This window comes from Dipodomys merriami, unplaced genomic scaffold (genome assembly GCF_024711535.1).
Source record: "Dipodomys merriami isolate MVZ:Mamm:240054 unplaced genomic scaffold, mDipMer1.0.p SCAF_89, whole genome shotgun sequence".
Classification (NCBI taxonomy): Eukaryota; Metazoa; Chordata; class Mammalia; order Rodentia; family Heteromyidae; genus Dipodomys; species Dipodomys merriami.
The window spans coordinates 3,298,843-3,323,658 of NW_027206501.1; the positions used below are offsets into that span (position 1 = coordinate 3,298,843).

Sequence of the window (24,816 nt, forward strand, 5' to 3'; positions counted from 1 at the left end):
TGAGTTCTGTTTTCTTGGAAAAATTTATTAAATTCTTTTCACATGGCACAGACTTCTATATTCATTATTCATGACATAGACATGATCCTAATATAACTGAAGGAAAAATATTAATGAGCTATTTGAGGTATCCGCTCCCCTCTGAAAACCCAGGTATATCTTTCCACATTCTACTTTCTCACTACAAGTAGATTTAAGTTAAATTTTAGTCAGTAGAATTGTTGGTGTTAAACAAGCCTAGAAAACTCTCAGGTTAGCCTCTGTGGTCAAAATCATAGAAATCCAGACCTAAAGGAACAATCCTGCTACCCAATCATCCTGAGAGTTTTGAGTCAGCATAGGTGGTCCACAGAGCAGCGGTTTCCATTGAAACCAAAGTAGTATTCGATCTTTGTACGCCTAGAAAACTATATTGTATACAAGTAGAGACAATAATCAATGTCAGGTGTTCTGCATATGGATAGAGGTATATTTTCAAAGTATATAAATTCTATTATGATTAAAATTATAAACATTCATACAAAGGAAATGCTGAATTTGAATCCTATTTTCCTGAGGGCTTTCTCCAAAGTCTAGCTGATCTCACATGAAACCCCTTTGACATTTTAAATGACTTCTCGGCTTCAGAAGAGAAGAGCAGGAGAAAGCCAGAGAGCGAGTGACCTTCTGAGATTTCATAGCCTGCTTCAGAGGAGAAAGGTGAAAGAAAGGTGAACATGACCTGCTCTCTTGTCAGATGACAAAGTACCAAATTTTGGGATACAGTATCCTGATTCCCCATAATGGAACACACCTGTGTTCACAAGTCAGGACTGAGAGTTATTCACATGGACAAAGCAAATGGAATAAAGAAACTGGTGTCTCTAGGTGCCATTGGTAAGGTTACTGACTCAGCCCAATCTGGAAAGGCTGTAAAAATAAATATGATAAAAAAAAAGTAATAGCCAGGTACTTACATTTATAATCTTAGCGACTCAGGAGGTTGAGATTTAAGGATCTCGGTTTGAAGGCAGCCTAGGCAGGAAAGCTTCAAAGACTCTTAATCTCCAATTAAATATCAAAAAGCAGGAAATGGAGCTCACATGGTAGAGTGCTAGCCTGAGGGGAAAATAAAACTTAGGGACAACATCCAGGCCCTGAATTCAAGCCTGAAGACTGATACCATGAAAGAAAAAGAGAAAGAGAATAATAATGCTCTGTAATACAAAAAAGCTAGGAATGATACATGGGCTTATTTTATTGGAGAGTGCAAGGGAAATAAGATGATTTTGCAGCCTGAAAGTATATTGGTTAATAAAGTAATCAATTTACTTATAATCAATATATCTTTGGCTTTCACAACTCAATAGAGGGCAATCTTTGAGGACCAGGCCCACTGGTGGATATAGCTTCTTTAGACCTGGTTGCATGATTTTAGGGGACTAGCTTCCCACTGGCACATCATCTTCCACAGGGACTCCTCCTCTTCATTTTAGCTGTGAAAATAAATATGTGAATGTAGAGCCCAAAAAAAGCTAAAGAAGGAAAAACTAAAGAAGGAAATCCAAGCCTATTCCTTTACTATAAGCACCAAGGCTCAAAAGAGATAAAAGATAAATAACAACAAATGCTGGTACAGATATAGGTAAAAGGAAACATTATCCTGATGCTAGCAATGTAAAGTATTGCAACTACTAAATCTAGAACTACACTATGATCTACCATACCACTCATGGCCATTTATCCAAAAGATTACAAGACGCTCATAAACCCATGGTCATTGCTACACTATGCACTATAACTAAGCTATGAAAACAGCCTATGATGTTCCACATTAGATAAATAGACTCAGAGAATGTTATTCTATACACATATGTGTATATGTGTGCGTTTGTGTGTATACATACAATGGAATTTATTCATCACCCAGAAAGAATAATACTATGATGGACCTTGAAAAAAATGTTAGATGAAGTGAGTCATGTCCAAATAATGAAGGACAAATGTTTCCTCTCATATGTAGAACTTAGATCTAAATTATATATATATATATATGTTTGTATGTGTATATGCGTATATATACATATGTTCATGTATATGCTCACATATATATGTTCAGATACACATATGAACATAATAGAGCTATATGCATGCATAAACAATCTGACTAAAATATGGTATATACAAAGAGATTACAATGGTGTGACTCAAAGAACTCAAACATTATTTAACAAAATGAATATCAAGAAGCAGAATACCTGTTTTGTCAGTTGGGGAGGGAGTCCAGGGGAAAAGAAACGGATGGATGGAGAGAGGAAGTTTGGACAAACAAGGTCATAGTATTCAATGCACAAATATAAAAATAGAACCAGTCCATGGACTTGTAGTTCATCCCTGTAATCCTAGCTACTCAGGATAGTGCGATCTGAAGGCTATGGTTGGAAGCCAGCCCATGCAGGAAAGTCAATGAAATTATTATCTACAATTAAGCACACACACATAAAAAAGCAAAAGTGGAGCTGTGGCTCAAGTGGTGGAACCTTGAACACAAAAGTTCAGGGACAAAAAGTAGTCCCTGAATTCAAGACCCAAGACCGACACCAAATAAATAAAATGAAAACAGAAAAATAGAAACAGGTTACTTGAGGGTGTAGGTGGGGCTTGAAGCCTTGGGAAAGAACAATGGAAGGGATGATGCTGATCAAGATGTATGCTGATCAAACTGACATGTTGAATTGAAACCGTTTTGAACAACTACTCAAAGATAATAATAGACAGGCAAAACTGGCTCATACCTGTAATCCTATCTACTCAGTAGGCTGAGATCTGAGGATCACATTTCAAAGTCAGCCTGGGCAGGAAAGTCCGTGTCACTCTTATCTCCAGTTAACCATCAGAAAACTGGTGCTGTAGCTCAAGTGGTAGAGCTCTAGCCTTGAGCTGAAGAGCTTAGGGACAGTGCCCAGGCCCAGAGTTCCCCACAACCACCACCAACAACTGCAAATAAAAGATAATGATGATGATGATGATGATGATGATGATGATGATGATGATGATGATGATGAGATGGTGGTGGTGCTGCTGCTGAGATGAAATATCAATATATCAATCTTAGTTTCTTTTACAAAGAGTTGGTCCTGTAAGGCTAAGTTAATGGACTTTTTAGCTATTTGTTGCCTTAGAGTGCCATCCCCTCAGACTTTAACCAAGAACAAAGACAGATATGTTTATGAGGCCAAGGAAAGGCCAGATTTCAGAAGAATGCAAGCTCAGATAGTCTCTTAGTCAAAGGAACCTTGGGAAATCCATGTGAAATAAACATCCTTGGATGTCTCTGCTAGTCTTTCTTCTTAGCATCTGATGTTACGTTTTCGATTTCACTGCATTCTCAAGAATAATGTAGGAAAATATTCAGAAGGATCAAAAATTAGAACCCATGGGGCTGAGAAGTTGGCTCAGTGGTAGAGGGCTTGCCTTCCATGCCTGAGGCCCTGGGTTCGATTCCTTAGCACCACATAAACAAAAAGAAAAAAGCCAGAAGTGGTGCTGTAGCTCAAGTGGTAGAGCACTAGCCTTGAGCTGAAGAGCTGAGGGACAGCGCCCAGGCCCAGAGTTCAGGCCCCACGACCGGACCCCCCCCCAAAAAAAATTAGAACCTACTAATTTAAAAAGGTAAGATTGCTCAGGTTACACAGTCTAGAGTTACCAAATTACTTAAGAATGTATTTTTAGCAAAATATATGTTCAACAAAAATGCTGATTTATTTTTTTCCCCACTGAGGCAAAATAAGGACAGGTAGCAGATTTGGCAGCCAGATATATTTAGATTAGACATGAAAAAGGACTTCTCGTTTATAAAGACAGCTACACTAATTATAAGGAGTGTGTAGCTTGGCTATGTAAGATACAGTCTGGCTTCAAGGTTGTTTTGCCTTTTATTTTAAGAAGTTTAAATAACCATTGAATATTTGCTCTGAAATATAAATGTTCCTTTTTTATTTGTTAAAAATGAACCTCCCAAAGAATAAGAAAAAAAAATTGATCCTATATATTGGGTGATTTTTCTGAGCATCTATCAAATCTCTGTTACTTCCTGAAAATAACAGATTCTATTTTAAGTACTTAAATTTTAGAAAACATTTTAAGGAAATTTGGGGGAGGGGGTAGGGAGTCAATCATGCGGGTTTAACTCAGGGTCTGGGCTTGAACTTTTTTACTCAAGGCTAGAGCTCTATCACTTTGAGCTAGAGCTCCACTTCTGGCTTTAGAGTAGTTACTTGGAGGTAGTCTCATGGGGACTTTTCTTCCTGGGCTGGCTTTGTTGTGCCCAGGTCACAGGACCCGCACCAAGAAGACTACTGAGAGTCAGACTTTTCACTGCTTTAAGGTTTTATTTAGAGGGGCTGCAGCTCCGGTCTCATCCTACACTCCAACACAGCGGAGCCTAGGAGGAGAGCCCCAAGCTAAACATTTGCAGGGTTTATAAAGGCACACAACCAACCAGGTGTTTAGATTACCACCACGTGTTGCTCTGCTAGACAGAATTTGCTGATCTTAGGTTTCGTTTAAACAAGAAACAAGTGGTCACTGCCTCAAAACTTTAACCCTTCATCTTCAAGCCACAATCCTCACATCTCAGCGTCCTGAATAGCTAGGATTACAGGAGTGAGCCACCAGCGCTGACAAGAAAATGTTGTATTAAAAAAAAAAACGTTTTTAATGTTTATGTGCCAATAATATGAAGATTCAAAATATAAAAGAATTTCTGCACAGGTGCGCGCACACACACACACACACACACACGCACACAATTTCATAATGGCACACTGACTAACTTTGAACTAGTATTAAAAATTGCCCACCACTCAGGCATCTTTCTAGCTGCTCAGGAGCTTGAGAGTTGAAGATCAGGTCTGAAGCCACTGTGAACAGAGCAGTTCATGAGACTCTTACCTCCAATTAACCACCAAAAAGCTGGAAGTAGAACTGTTGCTCAAGTGGTAGAGCACCAACCTTGAGCAAAAAAGCTCAGGGACAGAGTCAAGGCACTGAATTCCAGACCCAATGCTGAACAACAACAACAAATCTCTCATCATTAGAAAAATTACAACTTACTGTGGATGTGTTCATATCTAACCTGATGTAATTATTTATGTAAGATCCTGCATTTGAATATGCACAGACAGAAAGAAATCTGGTAGGAAACATTAGATCCATTAAAGTAAAATCTACTACAAATCATCCTCAGTACTGTGATCCTTGCCAAAAACCGAATTTGCACGTTTGCTTGTGAACAGAGTCCCCTAGATGGATGTGCTCATGGATTTCCCCCCCAAACTGTGGATGTTAGGAGACTTAGCTTTATATTTCTGGTAGAAAGCTTTGGGCAACTGAGCCATCACAATAGAAATGGCCTTTGGTAAAAGTTAATTTTTAATATTAAAACTGAGTTCTTTTCCCAACTTGGAAATCTACAGTGACAATGTAGACTCATTGTGAGCTTCTATGGCAGTGGTTTCCTTGCTTACATGTGATTAATAATTGGTATCAGTTCTATTTTATGTGTGTAAGGGCCTTGAATTCAGGACCTCAGACTCTCACTTGGCTTTTTCACTTAAGAAAGGCACTCTACCACTTGAGGCACACCTCTACTTCTGGCTTTTTGCTGGTTAATTGGAGCTAAGAGTCTCATAGATATTCTCTGTCTGGGTGGCTTTGAACTCCAATCCTCAGGTCTCAGGCTCCTGAGTAGCTAGGATTACAGGCATGACACACCAGTGCCCAGCTGGGTACTAATTCTTAAAGCAAACAATTCTTGTTTCATCCCAAGCATTACTGTATGACTATTACAAGTAAAACTCTGGAGTCCTAGACCTGGAAGTATAGCTTAGTGATGGAACATTAACCTAGCATCCTCATAGCAGTAGATGAAATCACTAGCATTTCAAATTAAAAAAAAAAGTCTTTGGTGTTTTATGTACTAATTGAAGACCTTCTATCATACATCTATATCTGTCTCTCTATGTTATATAGTATAGCAACAGGAGAAATCATGCAAATACCTCAAGAAAACCAGAGTCAAGTAATAAAAGGACAAGTGGTATGATATCCAGAAAAGACTTACATAGAGAAGAGTTAGGAGCCAGGAAGACTATAGAAACTGTCTTTCTTCTCTTCTTCCCTTCATTTCTCTTCCCTCTTCTCTTTCTCCTTTTCTTCTTCTTCCATTCCTCTTCCTCCTCCTTCTTCCATCAACTCTCTATTTTTTTTGTCTAGCATGTGTGTATATTTGTATTAGTATATATAACACACATATACAAGCATGCATTTTCATGTATGTATTATGTATTTCATCTTTTCACTTCTTGGTGATTTAGGTTCTCTTAACTTCGATGAACACATGGCATTTTCCTGCCCTGATATTGGCCCAGATTCTAGATTAACTTTTTTCAAATGCCTTCAATGTCTGAGGCCATCTGATGGAGTAGTATTTGCCTGTGATCCAGCCATCCGAAGCCAGTGAAGATCAAACAGATACAAAATATTTAGAGGGCACACAGACTACTCATTCAACAGATCATAAGGACCAAAGTTGTTATAAGGAGAAACGTGGGAGAAATCTCCAACTTCTTTTTGCCAGAGCATGAACTCAGGGCCTTTGATTAGTGTTTTTTTTTTCTCAAAGCTGATACTTTACCACTTGAGCCACACCTCTACTTCAGCTTTTTGCTTGTTAATTGGAGATAAGAGTCTCTGTGATTTGTCTGTCCTGCAGGCTTTGTACCAGATCACAACCTCCTGAGTAGCTAGGATTAAATTAGTCCTATTTTTCTAATTTTACTGGCAAGAAAACAGTAGTTCTTAAAGAGCTGACAAATGACAGAGTTAGGATCCAAACTTATGTGTCTGATTCAGTCCGTTTATTATTCTGTATAACTTATCCTTCTGGAAAAGAAATACAAGATACAAGTTCAGTCTAGTTTATGCTTTGGTTGGCAACTGTATTGGGTTTACTGGTATTTCAGAAGGGAAGTGTAAAGCCATATTAAATGCATTTGTAACTATAGATGAATCAAAACTTGTGACTCAAGTTCCATACCCTACGATGATATTCAATGAAAACTCACTGGCCTTTTACCTAACTCAGGTTCCTTTGCCTGTGGCCTGATGCCTGAAGCCCAGAGCTTTAGAGCAATTGTCTAACTACTGTCCACCATCGCAGGAGCCTAGCCCCAACAGCTCACAGGAACTGTCTTGTCTAGATCCCTGTAGGTGGGGAGCAAAACCTATCTGCCTATATTATAAATGTTCCTCTCTTCCTAGGGGCCATTCAGGAGAAATGGTGTGAGCCCTTTAAATATCAGTCAGTATTGTGAACCAGCTTGTAGCAATCTACACAAAAGAAGAGCATTGACATCATACTGGTCAATTATATTCCCTGTGGTTTACTCTGTCATTAATAAGGTAGCCGTTAATCCCACTTCCTGAAGTCTTCCACCACTCACGTGTAACTCAGCATCAGCAAACTCTAATCTTTAATGTTTTCCTGGCATATATTCCAAGCAAAAGGTTGATACTCATTTCTTCTTCTATGTTCTATTTTTTTCTTAGAATACTTAGAATAATAGTACCAGTCCCTCATTCAATTCCAGTTTGTCTTTCTGAAGTTTTGTGTGTGTGTATGTGTGTTTTTGAAGGTGTGTGTGTATGTATGTGTATGCGTGAGCCTATATGTGTGTATACGTGCATGTGTGTGCACATGCCTGTGTGTGTGTATGTGCATATGTGCTTGCATCAGTACTAGGAATTGAACTCAGAGCCTGGTCACTTTCCTGAGCTAGTATTCTACCACTTGAGTCACATCTTTAATTACAGCTTTTTTAGTGATTAATTGGAGATAAGAGTCTCATAGAATTCCCTGCCAGTACTGGCTTCAAACTAGGATCCTCAGATTTCAGCAGCCTCTTGAGTAGCTAGGATGGAAGGTATAAGCTACCAGTGACCAGCCTTTTAAAAGTATTTTATTACAATTTCTTAGGAAATCCTTTTTATATTTATATTTAGTGTAATTCTTTAAATGTAGGTCTATTCCTAGCACTAACATTTAGCTACATTAACTGTCTTTCTTAAGTATGCTATCAAACTATCAGCATCAAGGAAAATCATCTTAGATTCAGTGTGTGTGTGTGTGTGTGTGTGTGTGTGTGTGTGTGTGTGCGTGTGTGTGTGTGCGCGCGCACACGCTCGCACGTGTGCACATACCTCCATTTTGGCTTTTTGCTGGTTAATTGGAGATAAGAGTCTCTGAATTTTGTCTGCCCAGGCTGGCTTCAAACGGTGATCCTCAGATCTCAGTTTTCTCAGTAGCTATGATGATAGGCCTGAGCTACAGAGGTTCTACATTCAAACACATTCAATCAAGAACAATTGATGTGTCTGTTTTCCTCATGTTTTTGATTAAACTCAATTCAACAAACTTTTTTTTTTTTTAAATTGTATTTTATTTTATTTGAGAACATACTGTACAGGGGGGCTACAATTACATGGGCAGGATAATGCATACATTTCTTACCAAGCATTGCAGCCTCCTCCTTTGTTTACCCTTCACTTCCCTTCCCCGCCTCCCTTCAACAAACTTTTATGGAAACAACTGAAACATAAAAAGGGCAACAGCATTACTATCCTAAAACAAAAGTACAATAGCCAGGCACCAGTGGCTCACAACTATAATCCTAGCTACTCAGGAGGCTGAGATCTAAGGATCAAAGTTCAAAGCCAGCCCTGGAGGGAAGTCCGTGAGACTCTTATCTGTAGTTAACCACCAGAAAACCGGAAATGGCACTATGGCTCAAGTGGTAGAATGGTAAGTCTTGAGCTGAGAGACAGCACCCATACCCAGAGTTCAAGCCCCATGACTGACAAAAAAAAAAAAAAAAAAAAAAAAGGACAATATTACCTTTCTGGATCCAAAGAATAGTCACCCCCAAAGCTTCCATTAAAGGCTGAGGTCTGATTTGAGATGAAGATTACAAGAGAAAAGACTTTAAAGTAAGCTCCCCCATTCCAAATTAAGGATGATTTCATAGCATAAGGAAATGTATATGTATATATATGTATATATGTAATAACATCAATATAGCAATATTGATTATGTAGAAAGGAAAGAGCGATATTTCATTGAAAATGTATCCAAATGGCTGTGAGGCCGTGGCACACATGATAGCTGAGTTCAAATTTTAGGACCCAAATATATGAGCAGAGACACGGGAGCAGTAATACTTATGGCCTGAGACTCTTGCTGCTGTTTAAGAAAGTTCTTCCAGAGCGGTGAGAGTAGAGGGTGGCGTGAATACCTAAATATGGGCATGCTACTAACAATGATAATGGATGGTGGTCACAAATTCACTCCAAAGGTAACAAACTTTCTGTGTTGTTTGACTTCATACTTCTTCTTTTTAAGGTGTGTGTTTAAATTATCTTTAAGTATTTGTACAAAGGAGTTGCCACTTAACAGAAGTTTATGATTACAAAGACTGATTTTATATTTCTAGCCACATCTTATGTTTAAACTTCCTAAAAAAAATCTAAGTATGTAGCACTTAGCTAAGTGTAGTGAATTGTTAAGTAAAAGAACATATTTTCTATCTGTTTTAGTTTCTTATTACTTCCTAAAACATACCTATTCTAATTGAAATTTTGTATCTTTGATATAAATCCCCAAGACCTTCCCCATCCCCAGCTTTAAGTAATCACCATTGTATTTTCTGCTATTATGAACTCAAGTTTCTTACATTCCATGTTTAACTAGAATGCACAGTGTCTTTCTGTGCCCAGCTTATTTCACTTAGCATAGTATTGGCTAGACCTATCAATGTTATTGCAAATAACAACAATGTTGTTTTGAGGTTGAATTTAGTCATATATAGAGAACACATTTTCTGTATCCATTCAGTTACTGATTGGTTTCATATCTTGGCTGTTGTGAATATTGCTTCAATGAACACAAAAATGAAGATACCTCCTCGATATACTTATGTGTATGGATATACATGCTTGTGTGTGTGTGTGTGTCTGACTGTCTGTGTCTGTGTGAGTGTGTCAGTATTGAGGCTTGGCCCAATTGCTTAGCCTTTTCATTCAAGGCTGACAATCTACCACTTGCGCCCTATCTCCACTTACAGCTTTTTGCTGGTTAGTTGGAGATAAGAGTCTTACAGACTTTCCTGTTGTGGCTGGCTTTGAACTTTGATCCTAAGGTTTCAGCTTCCTCAGTACTTAGGATTACAGACATGAGCACCCAGTTTGACATTCTGATTTTGAAACCTGTGGATATATACCTAGAAGGTATGATACAATAGTTGTGTTTTAATTATTTGTTTTCCATAATTGCTATGCTCATTTACATTTCTACCATTGGCATGACAGGGTTTCCTTTTCTCCATGTTTTTGTCAATACTTGTTACCACTTGTCTTTTATAATAGCTGTCCCAGAAAGTAAGAGCGCTGATACATCATTGTGGGTTTCACTTATATTCCCCTGATGATTAGTGGTTTCAAGCATTTTTCACATATTCAGTGGCTCTTTGTATGTCTTTTTAATTGTTTAGAAATGTCTATTCAGATTCTTTGACTGTTTTCTATTTGTTTTCTTGTTATTGAGTTCCTAGAGTTATTCAGTCTTTAATTGAAAGGGAACAATAAACACAGCTTTTATCCTTAAGAAAAATTTTGAACACAATGGCTTCCTTCTTAAGTCAGAATGAATCTTGAAAAAAGGTATTGAAAAATATTCAATCAGCATTTACTAAATGAGAATGTTATGATAATACCTTATGAGTAACATGAATAATGCTCAAATTGGAATATTTTTATACTGTTTTCCATTCTAATTTATTTTTTCAAGGAATTTTAAATGTGAAAACAAGTTTTATTTTAGTTCATCTTCTAATAATTATACATCATAACATGCTTATCAGAGTTCTATTAATCATTTTCATAACAACTTCCAATAACTGAGATATGAACTCATGCCAGAATTTTCAGTTCTTTGAGTTTGAAGAAGAGATTTAAAAATAACACATTGAGCTGCTCAGGACATTATGAAACTGAACTAGAAATTGATGTTGGACCAGGCACTAGTACAGGTTCATGCCTGTAATCCTAGCTACTCAGGAGGCTAAGATCTGAGAAGCTGGCTGGCGCAGGCACATCAGTGAAACTTACCTCTAATTAAAGAGCAAATGCTGAAAGTGGAGCTGTGGCTCAAGTGGTAGAATGTTAGCCTCAAGCAAAAAAGCTCAGGGACGGTGCTTAGGCCCTGAGATCAACCTTTAGGTTTGGCATGAAAAAAAAAAAATTGATATTGGAACTCTGAAGTCAGTAATTACTAGCAAATGTCATTGCCACCAAAATTCCATTTTGAGTTCTTCATAATGAGGACTTTGGAGTTCAGTGGTCCATCTCCACCTTAATTATGTGCTTCTTCCTCCTTCCATATTCCTCTCCATTCTGGATGTCACTTGACATTTGCATTGCATGATCAAACCCTTCTTTCACACAGCAGATCCTCCTCTTCCCTTCCCAGAACTAAGCAGGGTCATTTCCTCTTATCATCTTCCTTCTACTCATACAACCACATCTGCAGCATCAAGTCTCTGCCCCTGTGGAAGAGTGAGTAGCTTTGCTGTCCTGGTTGGCTTGTAGCTAAAGGATTTTCTTACATATGGAATTTTAAGTGCTAGAACCATGATGACTGGCCACATAGGTGAGATGTGGTTGGGAGAGAAGTAGTAATCCACCGAGGCAAGCTCCTTGCCCCTTTCTCTTCTTTCTCCGTTTTTAGATTGTAAAATTCTCTGCTCAGATCTGAGTACGTCTTTTGTTTTTCTTTTAAAACATGATGCATTTGAATGTTGGGCATGGCTGAATGATGGTGTTGTATACTTAGTGGAAGGATCAATCAAGCCCAGATTTCAAGGCCAGCCTAGACAACGCAGTGAGCCTCTAAGAGAAATTATAATACAGTGTAATAGGCAATAATAAAATGTAATATGATAATATATGCATGCAAACATTTATAAATAAGAGGAAGAGAAGAGTCTTACTGTTCAGTTAGTTCTCATAATTTTTCATTTTCAGACTACTCCCTCTACATCTACCATTTATCCATTTTCTGAAAATTTTTACCATTTGAAAACTGAAAAAAAAATCTCAATAACATGTAGCAGAAACACATGAGCCTACTACTGAAAGTAATCTTTCAGTAAAACAGCACCTCCTAATAAAGGGAATTGTTAAATGATTTTTCTGAAAGGTTTATAAGTAAGGATGCTGATATCCTGATACAGATATTTGTGATTGGATTATTCTTACGATGCTTTCTGTAACTGGACAAGAATGAGTTAGTGGTAAGATACCATCATATATGGAGCTTTGGAGATACAGATGAGTTTCCAAATGGAGCTCTCTTCAATCTAAATCTGTCAAGTCAGTAAAGATATTTGTAAAATCAGTCAAAACAGCTGTCTACCATCTGAATTGCTTAATTAGAAGCTTTATACTTCCTAGTTGCTTTTATAGCTTGTAATTATATCTCAAGGAGGCCAATATTACTAGACTAGATCTCCAAGTAGTCATTCATTTATGCATTCAAACATTTCTTCATATACCAACACTCTATAAATTGTTCTTCTAGACATATTCCAAGCCAATCAATCTCGGTACCTGGCCCCATGAAGTATGTAAAATACTGTGGATAGAAAACAAAACAGCTGGGCACCAGAGGCTCATGCCTGTAATCCTAGCTACTAAGGAAGCTGAGATCTGAGGATTGCAGGTTGAAGCCAGCCTGGGCAGAAAATTCCATTATTCTCCAGAAGTAGAGCTGTGGCTCATGTGGTAGAGTGCTAGACTTGAGCAGAAATGCTCAGAGACAGATCCAGGCCCCGAGTTCAAGCCCCATGCCTGACATACTCACACAAAAAATTAAGACAGGTGACTCACTCTTGTAATCCTAGCTATTCAGGAGGCTGAGATATGAGGATCACAGTTCATAACCAGCCATGGCAGAAAAGTTTGTGGGACTCTTCTCTTTAATAAAGTACTCAGAAAAAGCTGGAAGCAGTGCTGTGGGTCAAGCGGTAGAGTACTAAGCTTGAGCACAAAGAGGCGCAGGGACAGTGCCCAGGCCCTGTGCAAGCCCCAGGACCATCTAAAACAAGTAATTTAATAGGTATAGATTTAGAAGGTACAATACAGTGGCATCAAGGGACAAGGTGGTCTTAGTGAGATATGCATATTACTCTGATACGGGCAGAGAAGAAGATTCTGGGTAGAGAGAGCAGTGTGTTAGAGGGAGGAGCTTGCTTAGTAATTTATGAAACTGGGAGAGATGCAGGCCAATAAGAAGAGCTATTAAAGGTGACAGCCATTGAACTGAGGCAAAGACTTTGTCTGGATGTGTGGTCCAGTTGATGATGTATAAAAAACAGTCTGCCTGCCTTGATGAAAATAGGCTTGAAAATGCTGGAGAAAGAGCAGGAAGCCATCAGAGGCTGGGCAGCGTGGTGGATCTAGGAATTCTAGTCCTTTGCAGTCTTGAGGTGTGGCTTATGAGAGCAGGGATTGAATGTCTGCCTGCTGGCTTCTTTGCCTTCACGGATCCACCCTCCTTCATCCATTGCCAGAGAACATGATAAACTGCTCTGTCCCACCGAATTTTATTGGTTTGGGACACTGAACTGACTAGAAAGGATTAATTAATATTACAGCTGCGAGAAATTATCAGCTCATGAAAAACTACACTATATTAAAAACTAGCATGCTTATGTTGTTTATGGGAAACATCTGTCCACGTTTTTTGCTGAGATATCATTTCTCTCTCTCTTTCTCTCTCTCTCTCCTCTTGTGACTTCTAAAAGTTGGCATATTGTTTAACTGTAATAGATATTTCTGTTCACATCATTGGCCATGTAAGCAATGACTCCCTAAGTTTTCAAATTATATTAAAAGATGATGAATAGTATTTAAAGGATTCCAACAATATTAATGTTCCTTAGAATCTTTAATTCCTTGTAGGAAAAATATAGCTCTAATTGTGAACATTCAGAACCTTCTTTCTGTGATATTTTTTAAGGAGTGATAAGATGATTTGTGTTTTTATTAAAAACATAGAGACAAGTGCTGTGTTCCAAGTATCTCATTATCATTACCATGGCAACTTCTTGTCTTTATGTCCAGCAAATGATTCCTATTGCCTGATAAATGTTTGGATAGTGTCAAGGCCCAAAGGCTTTATTTAAAAAAATTATAAAACATAGAAGCCTCACAAACCATAGACAAGAAGAATTAAATTTTACAAACCTGGCTAACTATGGACCCACAGAGGGAAAATTTACGGTTGTTTCAGTAGTATTTAGTGGTTCTTTATTAGCCATGTGGAAATGCTAAAACTTTTACAACCATAATTTTGTAGTTTTAATAGTGGCAAATATCCCTGGATTGTGTCCCACTGAGCATCACAAATATTTCAACAATGACAAGCTTCAAACTTATGGGAGGGAGGGAATGAGAGAAATGAGGGAACAGATAATACTGTACAAAAGAAAATGTAATCATTATTTGATGCATATAAATGTAATCACTCTGGATATCACCTTTATAATAACAGTAAAGTAAATTCAGAAAAAAAGAAAGAAAAAAGGAAGGAAGGAAGGAAGGACAGACGGACATGACTTGCTCATCTCATTTTGGAAAACTGGTTTGTTTATACTACAAATCAGAAAAAAAAACAAGCCGTCTCATTTATGATGAATAATTGTTGTCTTGTGCTCACCTATGACTTATGAGATCTTAGATAGTTTCTTATACTAAAGCTTATAATACTAATAAGAATGTCTTATGCCTATAATCCTAGCTATTCAGCAGGCTGAGATCTGAGGATCAAGGTTCAGCGCCAATTGTGGCAGGAAAATCCATGACACTGTCTCCAGTTAATCAACAAAAAGAAGTGGAGCTGGGCTCAAATGGTAAGAGTGCCAGCCTTGAGCAAAAATTCATAGCACCCAGACCCTGAGTTCAAGCCTTGGTAGAGCCACATTAAAACAAAAAAGACTAACATGGATAATAATCAGACTAACAAGAATTTTAAACAAACTTTGTCTTAAAATGAGAATATTTTAATCAAGAGAAACAAAAGTTTTAGGTAGGAAAACTGAATTAAATTCCTATCACAGCAAAAAAATACATAAAGATTATTATGCAAATAGCAATGCCAACTCAAATAGTCTATGTTCTTTTAATAATTTCATTAACTTGCATTTTCCACATAAAATTGCATTGAATTTTTTTTGGGGGGTCCGGTCGTGGGGCCTGAACTCTGGGTCTGGGTGCTGTCCCTCAGCTCTTCAGCTCAAGGCTAGCACTCTACCACTTGAGCCACAGCGCCACTTCCGGCTTTTTTCTTTTTGCTTATGTGGTGCTGAGGAATCGAACCCAGGGCCTTAGGCATGCAAGGCAAGCCCTCTACCACTGAGCCACCTTCCCAGCCCTGCATTGAATTTTTTTTTCCTGCATGTGCCAATGCTGGGGTTTGAACTCAGGGCCTCACATTCTTGTTTGGTTGGCTTTTTAACTCAAGGCTAGCATTCTACCACTTGAGTCTCATCTCTCCTACTAGCTTTTTACTAGTTAATTCGAGATAAGAGTCTCAATGGCTTTGGGGCTAAGGCTGGCTTTGAACTATGATGCTCCGATCTCAGTGTACTGACTAGCTTAGATTACAGGTATGAGCCACCAGCATCTGACATTTTACTTTTTAAACTAGATATTTTCCATATGAGATATTCTGCTAGCAATCACATTGGCCATCACACCAAAGTGACAAACTGATGTTATAAAATAATGGATATTTATTTTAATAAAAGATAAGTTCTATTTTTTTTAAAAAAAGGTCATTTATCTGTATGAGTTTTCTAATGCAGACTTCAGTATCTAATTATAGTGGAACATAAAAGACATTAGAAATCAAAGCCTATATGTTTCTTTTTGTTTTCTTCTTGTTGTTGTTGTTGGCTTTTTACCCCTCTCATCTCTACTAAAGTTATGTAGTTCAGTTTTTATAGCTATATATTTCTGTATAAGTAACTGGTGTAGATCTGATCAAGTCTACTACAATAAAAGTAATTTACACTCAGTGATGATTTACCTACAGAGAGCAGAGTCTAGTAAACTACTGTGTTTACCATCACTGTTACTTAAATAAGTAAAACTAAACAGTGACCAAAACAGGAGTTACACAATTTCTGATTCCCAGGTGTCTTTTCTAATGTATGAAGAGACAGCTTGAGATGGCAGATTTGATTCAAATAAGTAAACCAATGGTTTACCCATTCATTCCCTGCCTTCAATCATTTCTACAGCTGGTGTGAACATTTGTTGAGATTCAAATGAACAGAAGCCAAAGTGGGTTGAAATAATTAACTTATGAAAACAATTAATGTAAGCAACATATGCATGAATGTGATCACATAGTGACACATATGGCTAATTAAATTAGATCTATTGAACCTGATTTTAAGGACCATTGGCACAGGTCTTGGTAAGATGTCTTAAGTAAAGTGATTAACTACATTTTAGTCATAACCTCAAAAATTAGCTTCAAGCCTTGAGTTTTATTATGTAGTTAACAACAAACATGTCTCACACTTTCTGTTTGTTTTCAAGATGATTTAGAAAGTCAAAATTGGTTACCATGCACAAAAGCCAAATAAAGGGCTATTATTTCTGGAATAAAGTAATATATTTTGTGTGTGAAGGAAAACTTTCCCTTTTAACTTTTATGGCAATAAGGCATGATTGCTCTTCTCAGATAAACTTGCCTTGTTAAAACATTTTAGCAAATTAGTTGGTGTTTGTTTACTTTATTGTGAAAGGCTTCACAAATTAATACTGTGGCAAATATGTGTTAAATATATGTAAACATAAGTTTTATAGAGGTTTATGATTATAAAAGTCACTGAATGTTGCCTCTTTGCCAGTTGCAAAGTGTTTATTTAAGATTTTATTTAGTTTATTTAAGATTTCAATAAATAAAAGATTGTTAGATATTTCCTTCGGCTCATTAATCCATAGGGTTTTTTTGTTTGTTTGTTTGTTTTGATGCCAGGAAAAGGTCTTGAACTCAATGCCTGGTCACTGTCTCTTAGCTTTTGCATTCAAGACTGGTGTTCTGCCACTTGAGCCACATCTCAACTCCCACCTTTTTGGTTATTAAATGGAGATGAGAGTTTCATAGACTTTTCTTCCAAATTTAGAATTGAATCGTGCGCCTCAGATTTCAGCCTTCTGAGTAGCTAGAGTTATAAGCCTAAACCACTGGGGCCCTGCCCTACCCTCTCCTCCCCTGCCCAGCCCTGCCCTTCCCTCCCCTCCCCTCCCCTCCCCTGCCCTGCCCTTTCCCTCCCAATTACTTTTTATCCTTTAAAAGTTTAGGAAGGATGAGCACTTCACATTAGCCATTTGAATTTCATCTTCTTTTTTCCTTGGGTCAACTGACTCAAGCTTTCAAGTTCCTTCCTCATTCACATCCATGGTATATTTGATTTGTGCTTTTTCTCAGTTCAGTTTTACAAAAGAGAAGACAATCTTGGTTTCAGCAGCTCATCTTTACAAAATCAAACTCTGATGCATTGAGAGGTTAAGGGATTTCCTTACAACTTTATAGGTAAAAGAGCCTCAGTGTGAATAAGCATTGATGAGTTTAGGATTTTAAGTTTTAATTTTTAGAACTGAGTGATTATACAGGTAATTAATTATACATGGCAATTCTTACGTGGGTGTGGCTGCTGGCCACAGGACTCATCTTTAGAAATTAGACTTAGGAAGCTCTGTGAATGTTCAAATGCCATGTTTTATTTATCTTATCTTCCCCAATGCTTAGCAAAATGCCTGGAGGAGAATGTGTAGTAAGTGTTGGTTGACTGGGTAAAAATATTAATGAATGAAAAATCCAAAAGTTTATTGATATCTGCAGCTGAGGGTATATGTGCAACTTACTCAAATTTTTAATATGTGTAGCCATTAGACCAAGAATAACTTTTCTTCATAGACACACATTTGAGTCTATGAGATAAATCAAGCCTTATTTGAAAGATTTCTCAGCTACTGTACATTAAAAAAAATACTAGACCTTCTGTTTACATTCTCTGATTAAAAATATTGCAATGAATTTTCTTCAACATTTTATGGGAGATGGTGGTTAAAACTATTGAACCTAAATATTCTCCTTGGAAAGAGAAAGAGAGGGTTTCAATATATAAATCACAGGGAAATTATGAAAGACACCATGAAGAATCTTCAGGACTTTTTGAAATGATTCTTCCCAGACCCATACAAATCCTGCACCACCAAATGATGTTTGAGCATCATTTGGGAGCACTTTCTTTTCCCCTAAATTCAATGCATACCCAATAAAATAATTTGCTCAGTATAATTGGCTAAAAACAAAACTGTGTTTCTTGTTTAACCAATTAAATTAACATAAACTGAAAACCATACAACCTGTTGTGTACTTAAGCACCTGGCAAATGTTAAAGATGTGAACACAAAAGCACAGTCTCTTCAGGAAAACATACCTGTCTGCTTGGGAAACAACAAGTAGCTCACTGCTGTAATCCTAGCTACTGAAGAGGCTGAGATTGGAAGATCTAAGTTCAATGCCAACTTGACCAGGAAAGTCTATAAGATTCTTAGCTCCAATTAGCCAGCAAAAAATTCCAGAAATATAACAGGGGTCCAACTGCTAGAGTGCTAGCCTTGAGCAAAAAAGCTCAGGGACTTTGCCCAGGTCCTGAGTTCAAGCCCCAGGACAATCACAATCACAGGAGCAGCACACATACACACGAGTGTTTCTCTCTCTCTCTCTCTCTCTCTCTCTCTCTCTCTCTCTCTCTCTCTCTCTCTCTCTCTCTCTCTCTCTCTCTCTCTCTCTCTCACACACACACACACACACACACTGTTCTCAAGTAATTCATATCTTTGACATAAAAATTTTGTTTTTTTCACCCTTTGCAAATTTATTTTCTGGACTGTTTTTCAAATGTTGTATTTCTTTTTCTAAAACTCTGAAGGCTGAAATTTTCAAAGGCATGTGTACAAATATGAAGGCAGTGCATTTTAAATGCACATCTGTGTGGGGCGGCACTGTAGCTAGAGGTCTATCACTCTAGAATTACCATTTGTAAAAAAAAAAAAACAAAAAACAAAAAAAACCCACAAAAAAACCCCCCACCTCACTTGTATTGGTCTGTATGCTTATTTTAAAATAAAATAGCTGCTGCTGGTGGCTGATTTCAAGCCCCACTACCAGCGCCTAAAATTAAATAAATGAATAAAAATTAAGTAAAATGCCCTTTGATTCACTTGAATTAAGTTCAGGCTGGTAGATGGAACACTAACCTCTGCTCCCCCTCTAAAACCCATATGCGATGAGTAGAAAGAAATTTTTTAAGGCCCTTCTATCATTAGAACAAAGGAAATAAAACAGAGAACACAGACAGGCACCCTAGGAAGCTTATAGACAAATAGTAACTGACTTAGCACAGCCTAGAAAGTTAATCCCTAAGTCAGCAGCTAAGAAGCAGCCTAATTTTTATCACAGGCAAGAGTGCAGAATGGGTAGCTGCGGCAGGGAAAGTGAATGGCAGGTCGTACAGTAAGCTTCTTACAGGTTTGTTATGGAGACCAATAAACCCCAGTGCTCCTCCCCAGTTCCTGTGACCATCTAACTGGGCCTCCACATTCTGGCAGAATTGGAGGTCCCCTCTCAGAGGAGACTGCAAGAGAAAGCTTTCCAGCTCTGATCCTCAGGCTAGCTGAGTGAGGAATTCCAGGCCCAGGTGAAATGGGAGGTAACACACCAGCCACTAGGAACTGTCTCCCACTGCGGGCAGCAGAACCTTCTTTGGGGAATCACTGCAGTCCAAGAATAGAGATGACTCTGTGGAAATAAAGCCGAGTGCAGACAGAGGGAATTTTGGAAAAACTGGGAAAGACCCAGCCAGATCCCCTGACACTAAAGCTCATCTAAGTCACAGAACTTTTCCACGCCTTGCTGATGGTTGAGCGGATGGTAGAGATGATGTGGTCTTAACAATAGAAACATGGAACATAGATCATCCTAGCCACAGACTGGTATTACTCTGTGGAAGAGCGAGGGCTGGGACATGTGAGGGGTGTGTGTGTGTGTGTGTGTGTGTGTGTGTGTGTGTACACATGTGTGTGATCATGCATGACTACACACCAGAAGACATCTACACTAAATAATCCACACTGTTTTCACCTCATAAAACCAGTAGCTGCTTGGTCTGAACTTTCTAGTTTACCTTTTAATTTACAAACACTGATTCATCCTTGCTAGAGGTCAGTCAGTATTTTTGTTTTTAGAGGAGGACCCTTGATCTCAGAAAATGCTGAGGTACCCCGTTTGAATTTTTTTATAGATTCAAACTTTTTATTCATTTTTGTATATATTTTTATTGTAAAAATACTGTACAGAGGGGTTACAGTTATATGAGTAAGGTAATGAGTACATTTCCTGAGTATTGTTACCTCCTCCTTTGTTTTTCCCCTACCATCTCTTACCCCCCACCTCCCCAACTCCCCCTTCCTCCCCAAGTTGTAAAGTTCATTTTCAACATAGTGTCTTATACATCTCATTGTTACTTCTCATATATACATTTTTCTAATTTGGGGAGGGGAATGGAAATAACAAAATGCTGGAATAAGGATATAGGTTGACCCATTTTTTTTTTTAAAATCAAACCTGAAAGCAGTTGGCGAACAAGCAGGAATAGATAACTTGAATCATTTGTATGTATCACTGTGACAAAAATAAAACTAAGTCTAAAATCATGTAGGAGAACCAGCAGCTTAATCTCGTCCTCATTTCAAAACCAAACTTTAAGAAAAAGAGTAAAAGTAATTATTCTTTGTTAACCATTTTCCTAACTTGGCCTTTTATAACTTATTTTTATACAGATTCTCATGATTGTCCTCTCTCTTAAGACCTATAAAACCCTAGCAATTATAGTTTTTATCTTATCAAGTAGCCTAAAGTACATGTGCAGAAATGTGAATTATATGTGATATACAATTTGAAGGGTTTTATAAATTTGCTTTTTTAATTATTCTTGTTTCAAGGAACTCATATACTTTGTGATTTAGTTACTAACATTTTCAGTTTTTCTGCATTTTTAACAAAAACTACTCTGGAAAATGTTTCATGAAAATTCACATGAAAGAATGTTTAACCTTGTCTTTCTCAAGAAAGATTATTACAAAGATTATTAGCCTTTCTTTTTTCTTTAATTTTCTTTTTCTTTTCTTTGTCTCTTTTTTTTTTCAATTTTTTTCTTCCTTTTCTTTTTGTAAGTCCTGGGGCTTGAAATTAGGGCCTGAGTGCAATCCTTGAACTTTTTAGCTCAAGATTAGGCTCTACCACTTGAGCCACAGCTCTTCATCCAACTTTTTGGTAATTGATTAATGGTAAGATTCTCAGGAACTTTTTCTGCCTTGACTGCATTTGAACGGTGATCCTCAGATCTCAGCGTCCTTAGCCAAGATTACAGGGGTGAGTCACTGGTACCTAGCTGATTTTAAGTACAGTGTGTAAGAAACAGATTATTCTATTATTTCAAAACAAAAAAATTGGTGTCATAAGTTCTTTATAAGGCAGAAATATAAGGAAAGATGTGAATTTTTAATAAACAAGTGTATTTTAGTACATTGAGTAAACTTGGACTTCAGGTGCTCAGATTGGGAAGTATCTGAAATATGAAGACATTTCTATTTGTTTAGGCTTTTAATTACATTAGGATTTCAACTTCAGAGTTGGGAGACCAGGAAGCTAAGAGATGATGTATTCCTGGTGAAAATGTTTTATCTGTACATCAGATTAGTATCAATTAGCTGTTGAAATATTATTTACTTCTGGCTTGGTCTCTTCATGAATCATACAGGATAAACATCCCAGGCCATAGGCAGTGGGGCAGGACAGGGTACAGTTAGGAGGAAGTTTGATCCACCTGGAGGTTTCCCACTTTGCTGTAAAGATCAATTAGTAATTTCTTGTCATTGGTCACAGGGAATTAGTTCTACATCATTATTTCAAATTAGCTAGCACTATTGGACTATTATTTGTCTGCTGCATAAATTTAATAAAAAAATTTTAATAAAATAACCATAATGCCTCAAAAATGTAATGTATAAATAACTTGTCTTTAAGTTAGATGCTGCTTCTTTAACCGGGTTATTTTGGGACCATGCAGCTCTCTTATAAAAACAGTAACTGTTTTTATCTAAATTGACAAATACTGACTTTATCATTGCTAGAAGCTAGTGTTCTCATTTTTAGACAAGGTCTATGATCTCAGAGAATTTCTTTTTTCACTGAAAGAGGCCATCGGCTGTGGAAGGGGATGTGTTCCTATACTCCCAGCTACTTCAGAGGCTGAAGAGGGAGAATTTCTTGAGCCCAGAAGATTGAAATCAGACAGAAAAAAAATATTGCAAGAACCCATTTCAATAGAAGTAAAATAAATAAACCAGTAAATTAAAAAAAATAGCACTAAGGTCGTCTCTTTAGTCCTGTCTACTGAGGGAGAGTTTCTGCTACTTTCTTTGACAGCTTTTCTTTCACTTTCAAATAAACTTTCCCTTATTCAAGAAAAATGTGAGCTCTCATTAAAAATGTATCTGTAGGGAGCGTGTCATATGAATAGAACTGATATCTTAGTAATAGAAAATGTTTAGGAAGCTGAGTGCCAGTGGATCACTCTTAACTTCTAGCTACTCAGGAGGTTGAGATCAGAGGAATATGGTTTGAGACTGGCCCTACCACACAAATCTGAGACCAGAATAAAAAGCTAGAAGGGAAGGAGTGCTGACGTTAAGTGAAAAAGCCAAGTGAGAGCTGAGAAAACCAAGAGATAGAGATAGAGAGAAAGAGCGAGTGAGCAAGTGTGAAGAGAGGGAAAATAGGGAGGAGGAAAATGACAGAAAGAAGGAAAGTATGGAAGGAAGGAAAGAGGGAGAGAGGGAGAAAGTTAGAGTAAAGGAATCATTCTCTAGTTCAAATCTCTGGGATTCTCTGAAACAAAGACTAAAGGGGGACACAGAAATGGAGGGAGGAAGCATGAGCAAATGTAGTCACTCATTATACATTATGTAAAAATTAACTGTATGACTTGAGGGAGGGGATGGGAGGTGGAAGAAGGGAGAGAATGATGGAAAGAGTGGCATTGATCAAGATGCATTGTCCTCACAACTTGACAGGTGGAATTATAACCTTTTTGTACAACTACTTAATTTTAAAAAGTTAAAAGATGAAATGAGATGAAAACCAAACCAAATGACTGACTGAGAAAATCTCTGTGGACCGTGTTCCATAGAGAGGCAATATAAATGATCCTTGAATCAATTATAGCAACTGAAATACATAGTACTGCTGCTACTGCTTGCTGCTTCTGATGCCCAAGGTGATGGAGATGGTGGCACTGATGATGATGACGGTGACAGTAGTGATGGTGACAATTTTGATGATATTAGTGGTGATGATGATGATGACATTGGGGGAAAGGGTAGTGATGCTTTTCTTTAGCGACAAGATTTCAAAGGTGACAAGTTTTCAAAAGTGCACCGAATGTTGACTTTTTGGTTAGAAATGCTATTAGAGGAAAAATAGGACATTGGGAATCCACTGATATAAAACCTTTTAAAGCATGACCCAATCTAAGGAGTTAATACTCTACAGAAAGATATTATCACGTAAGCTTTATCACAAACTGGTCTTATGAATTCTATAATTGATAACTGCTTTGGTTTTTCTAATTCAACTATATCTCCAGCACCTGGAACCTTAAATCCAGCTACCTGAATACTTACTCATCACCACTCCCAAATACTTACTTTCTTCTTCTAACTAGTATAAAGTCCATGATCCTTTACATTCATTTACAATTTCTCCTGTCAACAAAACTCCAACTTTGTGTGTGTGTGAGAGAGAGAGAGAGAGAAAGAGAGACAGAGAGAGAGAGAGACAGAGAGAGAGAGAGACAGAGAGACAGAGAGAGAGAGAGAGAGAGAGAGAGAGAGAGAGAGAGAGAGAGAGAGAGAGAGAGAGAGAGAGAGAGAGAGAGAGAGAGAGAGAGAGAATGTAGCTTGAACTCAATGCCTGGGAATTGTCCCTTAGCTTCTCAAGGCTGACATGCTATCATTTGAGCTACAGTTCTACTTCTGATGTTTTGCTGATAATTGGAGATAACAGTCTCCTGGACTCTCTTGCCTTGGATAGCTTTGATCCATAGTCCTTACTTCTCAACTTCCTGAGTAGATCAGGTTAGACATGAACCACCAAAACTCAGCATCTCTTGCATCTTAAGGTCCCACATTCTTCAGATTTCCTTTTCTCATGAAAGACCATTTCTCAAACTCTTCAACTTCTCTAACCTATTAATAATTTACAATTAATTTAAAACTGAGTACAAGATGAGCTTTGATCTCAACTCAGCTGTCCAACACATAAGATTTCATGAACCATCTTATCTAAAACAACCTCCTCAGGTACTCTGTATCCCATCACCCATTTTCTTTTCTTTTCTTCCCTATACATGTCACTCTCAGAAAATTCTATTCAGTTAATAATTTTTTTTTTTTTGCGCAGTCCACCTTCCCACAAGAATGTAAGCTCAACAGGGCCTTGAGCTCATCTATCTCATCCTGGCTCAACACATCAGAGCACCTATTTCATTACAGACATGAAATACATATTTATGTATTTCA

The 24,816-nt window shown here is 37.6% G+C and overlaps 1 protein-coding gene across 3 annotated transcripts in view; it reads left to right on the forward strand.

Moving 5' to 3' along the window:
* Kcnq5 (potassium voltage-gated channel subfamily Q member 5) overlaps positions 1 to 24,816 on the forward strand; it is a 549,988-nt gene that overhangs the window by 285,767 nt on the left and 239,405 nt on the right. The gene's annotated exons all lie outside the window — the stretch shown is intronic.